The sequence below is a fragment of the Erythrolamprus reginae genome, chromosome 4, assembly GCF_031021105.1.
Source record: "Erythrolamprus reginae isolate rEryReg1 chromosome 4, rEryReg1.hap1, whole genome shotgun sequence".
Classification (NCBI taxonomy): Eukaryota; Metazoa; Chordata; class Lepidosauria; order Squamata; family Dipsadidae; genus Erythrolamprus; species Erythrolamprus reginae.
This window is the reverse complement of record NC_091953.1, coordinates 70,183,769-70,197,077: the sequence shown is the minus strand read 5'-3', so window position 1 is coordinate 70,197,077 and position 13,309 is coordinate 70,183,769. Positions and strand designations below refer to the sequence as shown.

Genomic DNA, 13,309 nt, shown 5'->3' with positions numbered 1-13,309 from the left:
ACCCAGCAGACCTTTGGCTAAGGCAAGAGGGGGAGGCACAGAAGGAGAGCGGGCGATGGCCAGGAGCTCCCTCCCACCCCACCTTCCGCCCAGCGGGCCTTTGGCTGAGAAAGAAGGAAGGAATTAAAAGAGGGAAGAAAGAAAGAAGGAAGCAAGGAAGGAAGGAAGAAAGAAAGAAAGAGAGGGAAAGAATAAGGAAAAGAGAGAGAAAGAGAGTGTGTGTGAGAGAGAGAAAGCAAGAGAGAGAGAGAGAAAAGGAGAAGAAGGAAGGAAGGAAGGAAGGAAGGAAGGAAGGAAGGAAGGAAGGAAGGAAGGAGAAATGGAGGGAACAAAGAATGAGATGAATGGAGGGACAGAGGAAGGAAGAACTTTTATTGGGGGGGAGTAATTTTTTTTAAAAAATTCTCTCAACATACATTCAAACAATACAGTGTACCATCTAATTTTCCATGAATAAAATGTGGTATTTTGTTAGTAACTAATATCAATCATCAAAAAAGTTGCAAAAGTTTTTTTTCCTAATGTTGTCATCCAGGTGCATACTTTTCTTTTAATTAAATTCCCTCCTTAATGTTCCTTCAAAAAGTACAACACCAATTATATTTCTAACTTATTAACCATTATGCCAAAGTGCTTCCTTCTTTCTTTATACATTTTTCTATAAACCAAGAAAACTTTGTATAGCCAAATAAGATGTTAACAAAAGAAAATTAAAAACAAAACATATATATATATATATATATATATATATATATATATATATATATATATATAATTTATTTATTTATTTTGACCAATACACAATACATATTGATGAGAATAGACATGAAGTATTATATATAAAGAGAAGATATAAAAATAGAGGAGAAGATATATGAGGGAAGAAAAGATATATGATATATGAGATAAGGAGAGACAATTGGACAGGGGATGAAAGGCAGGCTAGTGCACTTATGTACGCCCCTTACTGACCTCTTAGGAACCTGGAGAGGTCAATCGTGGATGGTCTAAGGGAGAAATGTTGGGGATTAGGGGTTGACACTACTGAGTCCAGTAATGAGTTCCATACTTCGACAACTTGATTGCTAAAGTCATATTTTTTACAGTCAAGCTTGGAGCGATTTATATTAAGTTTGAATTTGTTGCATGCTCTTGTGTTGTTGCGGTTGAAGCTGAAGTAGTCATTGACAGGCAGGACGTTGCAGCCTATGACTTTGTGGGCAATACTTAGATCGTGTTCTAAGCACATTTACCTAATCCAAAATTTAAAAATTATTTCAGCCCATCTAACATTTAGCCAATTAATACTTATCTACATTTCTTACTTAATTATTAATCTTACATTTCAGTCAATTTGAGAAAAGAAAAAAGGGGGAAAATTCTAAATATTCTCTATTTTCAATCAATTAAAAATCATTAATATCATTAATCTCCTCAACAATTCTAAATTCAATTCCACTTATGCATTAATCCAAATCAGCATCACCTATTACATATCTTATTATATTCAATACTTCTAACTTTATTAAAACAGATCAGCAATTCCTAAATTCATATATCTAAATAGAAAAAATAATTAAAGTTTAAAAAGAGCAAACAAAACAATACTCCAAGCTTAATCAGCCCTTCTCAAACTCCAATTTCTTTAATCTAAGCAGAACTTTGAACCGAACCCTTTTTTTAATATTTTTTGTATCCCTATTTAATCCCATTTTCCATTTTATTCTTTCTATTCTTCCTTCTAGGAAGGAAGGACTTTGTTAGAAAAATAAAAGGGTTATTGGATCAAACTTTGGACTTAACAACGTAGTTATGATGGCGGCAATGTCCCAAGGTTATGTGAACATCTTTTGGGATCTTCTGACAAGCAACTGCAGGGATTCACTTAAAGACTGCGGCAAGAAAGATGGTAAAGTGAGGCAGAACTCACTTAATAACCATCTTATTCAGGAGATAGAAACGTTCGCCTCCATTGGGGTCAGAACTCAGAACAGAAGTCGAGGATTATCTGACCAGTGCACTCTTTTAGAAGCTGATCAGCAGATCAGGAGTCCATCAGCAGATCAGGTTGTCCTTGACTTACAATGATTCATTTACTGACCGTTCAAAGTTGCGACGCCCCTGAAAAAAAGGGACTTAGGCGCCCTTTTCACACTTAGGACCTTTGCAGCAGCCTGATGATTGCAGGATCAAAACTTTGCTGCCATTTCATATTTATAACCGTTGCTGTGTGTCCTGAGGTCACATGACCTCCTTTTGATTCTAACCGATCCACGCCTAGGCATGAAAATGTGCCACTCGAACATTATACTTTTCCACCCACACCGGAAAAAAATTAGATGGAACATTGTCCACCAGTCCAAATTTATTCCCTTTTCCCTAAGGGTTTGTTAAGGTATCAGATCTTCTTGTTGGTCCAAAATTTGTTTGTATATTACTATTTTTTCAGGGTCTAGTGCATTAGGATATATTATTGCTTCTGTTGGCAATAGCCATTTTGGTATTGAATGGTAGTGGCATTTTTTTAAATTTGTAACCAGGTTACAAGTGTTATAATGTTGCTTGAAATATGCATGTATTTTTATGGTTTTCACCTCCCAGAATTGCGTGCCAGCCTGCTTAAAGATCAAAGCCCTCTAAGGTTAGTAGTCTGGTATTTTTGAGATGGATCCATTCTTTTATCCGCTCTGAGTCCTCGGAGAGGGACAGCATACAAATCTAATAAATTATTATTATTATTATTATTATTATTATTATTATTATTATTATTATTATTATGTCAATACAACTCAGCAAATGAGATCACTATGCTGGATTTCCTATTTCATCACCAGTCGGGCACTTCCCAAGCACCTAGGACTGCATGATTTAGCGGCGAATTCTATGTGCGGATCCCAGTAAAGCAGCCTTTTGCAATTGACAGATGGAGATTTTGTCAATTCCGATGGTTTTCAAATGTCCACTGAGATCCTTTGGCACTGCGCCCAGTGTGCCAAGTACCACTGGGACCACTTTCACTGGCTTATGCCACAGTCGTTGCAGCTCGATTTTTAGATCTTCATATTTCACTAATTTCTCTAGCTGCTTCTCCTCAATTCTGCTGTCCCCTGGGATTACGATGTCGATGATCCATGCTTTCTTTTTCTCCACAATCAGGATGTATGGTGTGTTATGCTTCAGAATTCGATCAGTCTGAAGTCAGAAGTCCCACAGTAGTTTTGCTAGCTCATTATGTTATTGGCTTGTAGTTTCCTGGTATGGGTCCTTTCGCTATGTCTTTCTGTATTAAATATGTTCTGCCAGTTGTAAGCAATTCACTGATATTTCCTGCTTGCAGCATTTTGTTGAACAATTTGGCCATTTTTGCATGCAGGCTGGTCAAGTATTTCAGCCAAAAACCATGCACCTGATCAGTGCTAGGGGATGTCCAGTTCTTTACTTTCTTCACTCTTTTTGCAATCATTTCAGGTGTTTTTTCAATCTGCTGCATATTGCTCTTTGAGAATTTTTTCTCAAACTCCTTTATCCACCCAGCAGTTTTGTTATAGTCCTTTTCGACCTCCCAGAGATCTTTCCAGAACTTTGTTGTTATTTTCACCTCTGGCTTTTCAATTTTCTTATCTGTTTGCTGATGAAGGTTCTGGTAGAACTGCCTCTGGTTGGATTGAAATGTTTGATTCTGCCTGTACCGGGTGATCCTAGCTTCATATCGCTCAATTTTCCTAGCTGTCGCTGTTATCCGCTGCTTTACAATTTCCAGAACTTCCTCGATCTTTCTTGTATTAAGCCAGTACTTTTTTGTCAAATAGTCTTTGATCTTCTGATTGTTCAGTTTCTGCTCCTTAATGTTCTTCAAGTTACTTGCATCTGATCTCAAGCTTTTGATTTTCAGTTCTAGGATTTTCTATTTTGGTTTTCCAGTTGGTTTTCCGATTGGTTTCTGTTGCAGTCATCCTAGTTCTGCAGTTACTATCACAGCTGTACTGTACGCAAGCTGTTGTGGGATGGTGGTCTGGCAGGTGTCAGTTTGATGTTGTGAGATGGTAGGTTGGAAGAAGTTAGACCGGAAGATGTAGGGAGGATTATTGGTTTTGGGTTTGATGCATTCCTTGCGGTAATCTATGTAAAGGTTTGTTTCACCAACGTCATAGCATCTCTTGAGTTCTGCCCTTATATACACATACAGTTTATATAGTAGATAATGTATGGTATATTTTTGTGTGCCTGTGTGTGATATGTATGTACACATATGGCATATATACATAGAATTAAATAGTATATTTTGGATGTTCAGAAATAGTAAATAGAGAGGGAAATTGTATCTCTTTGAGGCAAGGAGAGGCCAGGTACCCTAACCCAAACCCAAACCAGTGGGAGCAGCAGGGGATTGATGTAAGTACTTGCATTTTTTTTTGCCTATACCTGCCTTGGAGGGACATATACCTGTTTACCCTCTTTTAAACTACAGAGCTAGTTTACTGGTTTTCTTTGAAATAAATATTCTAAAACATTTATTCTACTGATGCCTCAATTGATGTAATTTTATTGGTTTCCATTTCCAGCAGAGGCGGAGTAATGACACGGACACAGAGAGCTGGATTTAAAATGGGGTCATTTTTATTAATTAAATTAGCATAATTTATTTATTAAATTAGCATAAATTTAACTAAACCTAACAAGGACCCGCAGGGTCAAGCAATTACTTCCGGGGTGGAAATGACGTCAGAAAAACTTCCGGGGCAACTTATGGGCATAGCTCCATGCTGATCCAGGTGAAGGGCTCCGCCCTCACCTGGATCCCAGCCATGCACCTGCATGTGGGAGGTCTCGCCGTCTAACCCCTACAAGGGAATAGAAATGGGCAGGACCCAAAGGCAGGTTCTCCCCAATTGCTCAGATCAAACTAAAGGCACCATGAGCCTTTGGAGAGAACCTGTCAATCATCCCCAAAGATGCCCAACGGAGAACACACAGTTGCTAAACACCACCCAATTTCCGCCCCTAACCTGCCAACCCAAATGACCAAAGGTAAGCCAATTAGACTAATCGGGGAGCGAAACACCCCCTAACCATCCATCCGTCACCACAGTGTGGAATAGGCGAAAAAACGGTCACAGAAAATACCGAAACTGCCAAAAATTCCTATTCGACCCCCTAAGGGCGACCCACAGTTGCACACTGAAAGATAGGGAGGGTGGGCGGGTGTTCGCTTGTTCGTCGTCGGGGCGAAAAGGAGGCCCCAAGCCTGCGCAGCCTCTTTTATAAGGCTGGCAGGCTCCATCCCCCGACGACGTCATCGGCCAGGGCCGATGACCAAAAAATGGCTGGGATCTCGCAAAATCTCACGAGATCCTGGCCCCAAGATGGCGGCTACGCCAAGGGCCATGTCTCCCTGGCCCTGCAGCAAATCCGGGCCGGGGATAATTCACCAGCCACACATTGCAACAGAGGCGGAGTAACGACACGGACACAGAGAGCTGGATTTAAAACTGGGTCATTTTTATTAATTAAATTAGCATAATGTATTCATTAAATTAGCATAAATTTAACTAAACCTAACAAGGACCCGCAGGGTCAAACAATTACTTCCGGGGTGGAAAAACTTCCCGGGCAACCTATGGGTGTAGCTCCATGCTGATCCAGGTGAAGGGCCCCGCCCTCACCTGTATCCCAGCCGGGCACCTGCATATGGGAGGTCTCACCGTCTAACCCCTACAAGGGGATAGAAATGGGCGGGACCCAAAGGCAGGTTCCCCCCAATTGCTCAGATCAAACTAAAGGCACCATGAGCCTTTGGAGAGAACCTGTCAATCATCCCCAAAAATGCCCAACGGAGAACACGCAGTTGCTAAACACCACTCAATTTCTGCCCCTAACCTGCCACGGAGTGGGGGTCAGATCTCTATCTTGGCCCCCCGACTCCCCCCTCTATTTGAACCAGCTCACACAGTGTCCTCTGCAGGTCCTGTAAGAAGATGGTGTTCCCCTGTTCTGACAGGTGAACGCCGTCAGCGCGGTAAAGCCACGGCTGATCAATGGTGAGGTTGGGGTGGGAAACCACTACCCCACCCAACTCTCTAACCAGCCTGCCCATAGCCTTATTAACCTTTCTCCTGACCTTGTGAATGGCCCTAAGGGAAATGGCGTCCCTCCAGACGATCCTCGGGAGGATCTCAGACCAGACCACTTGCGTGGTTGGCCAAGCCATGTGAAGAACATGCAGGTCTTCGCGGGCCTAGCAAATCAATGCCAGACCCCCAAGTACACACAGGTCATTGCCACCAAGGTAATGTGCCGCCCTCCCAGGAGCAGCGGGAGAAGCCCATCCCACCGCAGGCCTCTTCTTCCCATCCAGACAATGTTGACCCACCGGCCCAAAGACAGCTGGGTCCCCACAGTGGTTCTTGCTGCAGAGCGGCCAGCCCAAAAGACCATACTGTTGCCATACAGCAACGCCGTCGGTCTCGCCCTGGTGGGACTATCTAGAAGAGGGCAGAGAAAGGTTACCTAGCGTGAAATCCTGTCCTACTACCTCAGCTGGCCGTACATAACCTAAATAGGCCGCCGACTGCCAGTGACCAATCTCCCGGATCCTATGACCCGGGAAACCAGACACTGCTGCGCTAGTAGCAGCGCCAATACGGAACAAATGTGTTCCATACCAGGCGGGGTCAATGCCAATCATGACTAGTGCCCTGGTCACCAAAGCCCAAAATTGGTAGTGGGTGAGTGGGGAACCGTCCTGATGTCTAAAAAGGTACCCCTGACCCACATCCCTAAGACTTTAGAAAGAAGAGAGGGCTGCCACCGGGCACACAGACTGATCGGTGGCTGCCGTCAATTCTATCCTGACACCCCTACCTAACTGGTCAGTTTTAGATTGTCTCACCAAGAGGGAGACACCCATGTCACCAAATTGAAGGTCCGAGAACTGGAAGGCATGAAGAGACCTGTCACCCCGAGAGGAGGCTAGTGCCTCGCTAACTCGAAGGGCCCCAAAAAACATCACAGTGGCCGCCGCCTCAAAAAGGCGGGCCTCGTACAGAGAGGCACACAGGCTGTTCCAAACACAATTAATAATGGATAGCTGCTGTACAGTTAGTGCCTGTCTACTGTCCGATGGGGGCACAGGCCGCTCCCTAACCCAACCCTCCAGCATCTTCCGAATGCAGAAGTCGCAAGAAGAGTCCGGAAAGCCATTGGCCTTAGACAGAAAGGCCAGGCCCGCCACCCTGGACCTAATGGTTCTGACAGATAGGCCGCGCTGCCTAAGCAGCACGCAGAACTCTATTAGGTGATCTACCGGGAGGGGCCAGATGTGTGGGTAACCCCTGGCTTGTCTAAATTCCCAAAACTCCTTAGCTGAGCTTTGATATGACCTCAAGGTGCCGGGAGCTACTGAGAGGGCCATGGCCCTGCCTGCCTCGATCTTCCACTGCTCGTGAGCCCGCCCAGGCTCCACAGGTGGCCAGGGAAGACTTCCAGTGACGCACGAGCCCACGGAGCCAGCATCCGAAACCTGGACAACTGACCACGGGACAAGGCATCAGTGATCCCGTTATCCAGCCCGGGGACATGCCGGGCCAGAAACAAGGCATTTAGAGACAAAGACCTGTGCACAAAATGGCAGATAAGCCGCATGACCCTGTCGCTCTTAGAGGACAGGGCATTCACAACGTGGGCCACTGCCAAGTTGTCACACCAGAAGTGCACAGTTTTGTCTTTAAATTGCTCTCCCCACATCTCTAAAGCTACTATCAGTGGGAAGAGCTCCAAAAAGGTCAAATCCTTGACCAAAGGAGAGGCACTCCATTCCGGAGGCCACATGGAATGGCACCACTGGTCGCCTAAAATAACCCAGAACCCGCAGGTTCCCGTGGCATCCGAACACAATTGCAACTCAGCTTCCAAAAGAAGCTCGTGCCTCCAGAAGGACTGACCATTGAAGTGGGCCAAAAAGACCCGCAGGTCATCCCTGACCCCCGCACGTAAGCGGCTCTGATGATGAGGCAATCAAAGCCCCTTCATCGCGGTGTACAGTCGCCGGGAAAAGGCCCTGCCGGGAGCCACCACCCAGCAGGCAAAATTAAGAAGCCCGGCTAGTTCCTGAAGCTGGTGAAGGGTCACCTTCCAGCTATCTAACACTTGGTCAAGCTTACCCTGTATCTTAGGTAGCTTGTCCGGGGGAAATCTACAAGATTGCTCCACCGAGTCCAATTCAATACCCAGAAAAGTGATCCTGGTGGCGGGGCCTTCGGTCTTTTCGGGGGCCAAAGGAACACCCAAATGAGCACAAAGGGCTTCAAAGGCCGACATCAGAGATAAACATTGCTCCGAATGCACAGGCCCCGCCAACAGGAAGTCATCAAGGTAATGAATGACAGAACCCAGACCAGACCGCCTCCTGAGCGCCCACTCTAAAAAGGTGCTAAAGCTCTCAAACAGAGAGCAAGATATGGAGCAGCCCATAGGCAATGCTCTGTCTACATAATAGCCGCCTTCGAAGTGGAAGCCCAGGAGCTCAAAATCATCTGGGTGTATGGGAAGGAGCCAGAATGTCGCATTTACCCATAAGGGCTCCCACCCCACATTTCCTAACCATGGCCACCTCCACGTCAAAAGACGCATAGCGGACTGAGCACAATTCATCAGGAATGAAATCATTCACTGATTCTCCCTTTGGGAAGGACAAGTGGTGAATCAACCTAAATTCACCACTGGCCTTCTTGGGAACCACCCCCAACGGAGACACCCGAAGAGCTGGCGAGGGTGGGCACGGAAAAGGTCCCAATACCCTGCCCTCGGCCACCTTCTGAATTTTAGCCCTAACAATGTCTTCATGACCCACAACCGATCTGAGGTTGTCAGACATGAAAGCCCTCCTAGGCCCAAAATATGGTATTCTAAAACCCTCAGTAAAACCCTGCAGGAGGGCAGCCACCTTCCCGCGAGGGTGATACTCTCTAAGCAGTTCCTCCAGTGCTCCCAGCTTAATTGGGCTGGGACCCCTTTCCCCCAGAAGGCGGAGGCCGTTTAGCCGGCCCCGCCCCCTCCTTCTTATCTTTGCTTCCCTTGGGCCTAGTGCAAGCACTGGTGGTGTGGGAGCCCCCACAGTTCCCACACACGTGTCTGAACCTGCATAGAGGACAAAAACATGCCCCCTTGGCTGCAAACTCATGACACGGAGGGGCAAGTTTCGCTGCGCCCCCCCCCCCACTTGCCCGGGCTGCTGGCGTCACCGCTGGTTCGTCTTCCATGTAGTGACCGCTATCCGTGCGGTCGCCACCCCCAGCCCGAGCAAGCTGGGTTGCACTGAACCACAAATCCAGGACAACCATGTCCCATGGAAGCGTGGAATCAAAAGCTGCACGCATTCTAAATGCCTCATCATACTGATGCCAAACCATGCCTTTGTACTCAAAATGAGCAGATGCAATAAGGTCAATGTACTTGAGCATAGAGGCAGCCCGTGCGGGCTCCCTCTGAATGATCACTGACATGTAGGTTAAAAAGGCGTACAGCCATGAGCTGAAACACCTGTTAACTCTGACCTTCTTGGGCTTGTCTGCCTTAGCCTCATATTCTTTCTCCTTCTTAGGGACTTCTCTATTCAGAAGGGAGAATAGATCCACGTATTCCCCTTTGCAAATCCGCTCCTTAATGGAGGGATGCAGGTGTGGAGGGTAACCCCCAAGGAATGGCCACTGCCCGTACTGAAGCCAGGGGATCTGGTACCAGGGAAGCCCCCACGGTCCCATCACCCGACCCTGTCGAGGGCACTGAAGCCGTCAAAGGGGCCTGGGCCACCGCGGTAGCAGTGGGTGAAGCCCACACCTGACTGCAGATGAGGGCTGCACTACCCATGTATGTGTTGACCACACTCCCTCCAACGGTGGCCTAAGAGCCTGCCCGGCCAAAGGGAGGGGCGGTGTAAATGTTGGGTGCAGTGCTGTCTCACCTGACTCCAAAGGGGTAGAAGCCATCCATGAAGACCCAGCTCCAACTGAGCCAGGCGTCGTTGTCATCTGCCCGGTCTGGGCCGCTGGTTCACCTGGTGGCCTGCCAAGGGCCGCTGGAGCTGAAGAGATGGGGCCCCCGGACCCGTACACTGACCGCCAGTGTGCATCCAACTCATCCAACCTCTCGATTACCCTAGACCAAGCATGAGCAGGTACATTAGAATCAATCAATGGGGGTTCCCTTATCCTACCCCCCCCCACCTAGCCCTGGCTTGAGCCTCTTCTTGTGCCAGCTGGGCCCTGACCAAAGGCCTCGTGGCTCTCCTAGGCCTCGCCACCGTCTCCGAAGTCGGAGGTAGAGGCTTCTGCCTTTTAGGAGCCATGACCCGTTGGGAATAAAAGGCAATGATAATGAAAATCAGAAAAAAACCCTTTCTGCTAAGGGAAAAGAGAGGGCTCCCCCTTGGCTCACAAGGTCTCAGGGTTCAAGCCTACCACAGGCCTTCAAGGCCGCACCCCCCCCCAAACCAGGCCTACCAAGGCCAAAAATGGGAAATTGATCCCCCAAAAAGGGGGAAGGCTACCGCCCAATAACATTCTCCTCCTTCGTTCCCGGAAGGTGAATCCCAGTGTCTCCTCGCCCCCCCGCAACTCCAAACCAGGCCTTGGGATGGTCCACGCTCTGCAGGCCTCTAAAATGGCCGACGCCATGAGGCCATCCAAAATGGCCGATATTGAAGAGCGAACCCCAGCTGGGTGTTCACTTGCTCGTCGTCGGGGTGAAAAGGAGGCCCCAAGCCTGCGCAGCCTCTTTGATAAGGCTGGCAGGCTCCGCTCCCCGACGACGTCATCGGCCAGGGTCAATGACCAAAAAATGTCCGGGATCTCGCGAAATCTCGTGAGATCCTGGCCCCAAGATGGCGGCTACATCGAGGGCCGTGTCTCCCTGGCCCTGCGGCAAATCCGGGCCGGGGATAATTCACTGGCCATGCATTTTATAAGTTGCCAGTAGCCACAGCATTTTCCACCCTCGACTTATACTGGAGTCAATAAATTTTCCCAGTTTTCGTGGCAAAAAGTAGTTGCCTTGGCTTATAATTGGGTCGACCTATACTCGAGTATATACGGGTAGATCTAAAAAGTCCTATGAATTTGTTACCGAATCGCATTGTTTCTAACTGTGCTATAAAAAAATGGCCAATAAAGGCTATCAAAAGCTTTGTGCACATCAACAAATATAAGTGCAGATTGTTTGTCAATTTGTTTATTGTGATGTTCAAGTGTGTCTAATATGAGCCGTGTGTTTTTTGCAATGTTTTTGTATGGCAGGAAGCCATTCTGATTTGAGTGTATTATTTGGTTTAGAATTTTTTAAAGTCTTTCTGACATATTTGAGACTAATATTTTGTAATTGGTGTTAAGGAGGGAGATTCTGTTATATAAGCTTTGTTCCAGGAGTTAGGTAAATCGTTGTTTTCTAAAATCTCATTGAACAATTCTAGCATTATGTGCTCTAAGAAGGTTTGTGGTTTTTTGTAGATTTTGAAGGGAATACCATCAGGTACCAGGGATTTGTTATTTTTTTGCTTTCCTATAGCACTTCTTAATTCTGTTAGGATTATTTTGTCATTTAACATAATCTTGTCTTCTTCTAAGATGGTTGGCAAGCCAATTTTTCGAGAATTTTTTAAATAACTGCCTCATTCAGTTCTCCCTGTTTGCAAAGAACCTCATAGAAGGTTTGCATAATCTGTTTCTTATCTGCAAATTTTGTTTTTATTTCTCCATTTTTATCATATAGTACATCTATTATTCTATCAGCTTTTTCTTTAGCTAACTTATAAATCAGCCATCTCCCTGGTCTATGTGCTGACTCAAAGTGTTTTTGTTTAGCTGCTTTTAATTTCTATGCTAACTTATCTTGCATTATTTATGTCTAATTATACACAAATCGCTTAGCTTCTTCCTATCACTTGGGTTTTCCTGTAAGGCTTTCTCTAATTTTTGTAGTTCGACAGTTAGTATATCTAATCTATTTTTTTCTTGTTTTTTTACTGTTCGCCATGTATGCTATAGAGAGTCCCCTTATGTAGGCCTTTATTATTATTATTATTATTATTATTATTATTATTATTATTAATTGGATTTGTATGCCGCCCCTCTCCGTAGACTCGGGGCAGCTAACAACAATGATAAAAACAACATGTAACAATTCAATACTAAAACAACTAAAAAACCCTTATTATAAAACCAAACATATACGCAAACATACCATGCATAAATTGTAAGGCCTAGGGGGAAGGAATATCTCAGTTCCCCCATGCCTGATGGCAGAGGTGGGGGCAATTCTAATCTCCGGGGGGAGCTGGTTCCAGGGGGCCGGGGCCGCCACAGACAAGGCTCTTTGTTGTGTCCCATAAGTTTTTAAGTGTGGTATTTTCGCTGTTGTTTATTTTGAGAAAGATAGTTAATTCCTTTGCCATCTTTTTAATATAGTTTTTATCCCTAGTTACAGTTTGGTTTAATGTCCATTGTTATTTTGTTTTTTTTAATTATTATTGTTGTTGTTGTTATTATTATTATTATTATTATTATTTAGATTTGTATGCCACCTTTCTTCAAAGACTCTCCATTGTAAGCACAGAGGATTGTGATTGGCCCAGACAATTGACAATATTTCAGTATCAGTTATTTCGTTTATCAGCTCTATATTAGCCCTGGCCATATCAATTTTTGACCATGTTCTATATAGAAACATAGAAGATTGATGGCAGAAAAAGACCTCGTGGTCCATCTAGTCTTCCCTTATACTATTTCCTGTATTATATCTTGGGATGGATATATGTTTATCCCAGGCATGTTTAAATTCAGTTACTGTGGATTTACCAACCATGTCTGCTGGAAGTTTGTTCCAAGGATCTACTACTCTTTCAGTAAAATAATATTTTCTCATGTTGCTTTTGATCTTTCCCCCAACTAACTTCAGATTGTGTCCCCTTGTTCTTGTGTTCACTTTCCTATTAAAAACACTTCCCTCCTGAACCTTACTTAACCCTATAACATATTTAAATGTTTCGATGATGTCCCCCCTTTTCCTTCTGTCCTCCAGACCAGTGTTTCCCAACCAGTGTGCTGCGGCACACTAGTGTGCCACGGGACATGGTCAGGTGTGCCGCGAGCCCGGCCTGGCTGGAGCTTCCCGGTGATGACAAGTGAGCTTTTGGGGCCCGGTGGGAGGGCGCCGGCCACTGTTGCTTCTAAGCTGCGTGGGCATGCGCCCACACAGCCATTATGAAACCCCCCCTCCCGCAGAAATTTTTGAAGTGGCGCAAAGCCACGCAGTCCCGGAT

General features: G+C 45.6%; 1 protein-coding gene across 6 annotated transcripts in view; it reads left to right on the top strand.

Annotated features, from left to right (window-relative positions):
• SYTL5 (synaptotagmin like 5) overlaps positions 1 to 13,309 on the top strand; it is a 287,041-nt gene that overhangs the window by 257,988 nt on the left and 15,744 nt on the right. The window lies entirely within an intron of this gene.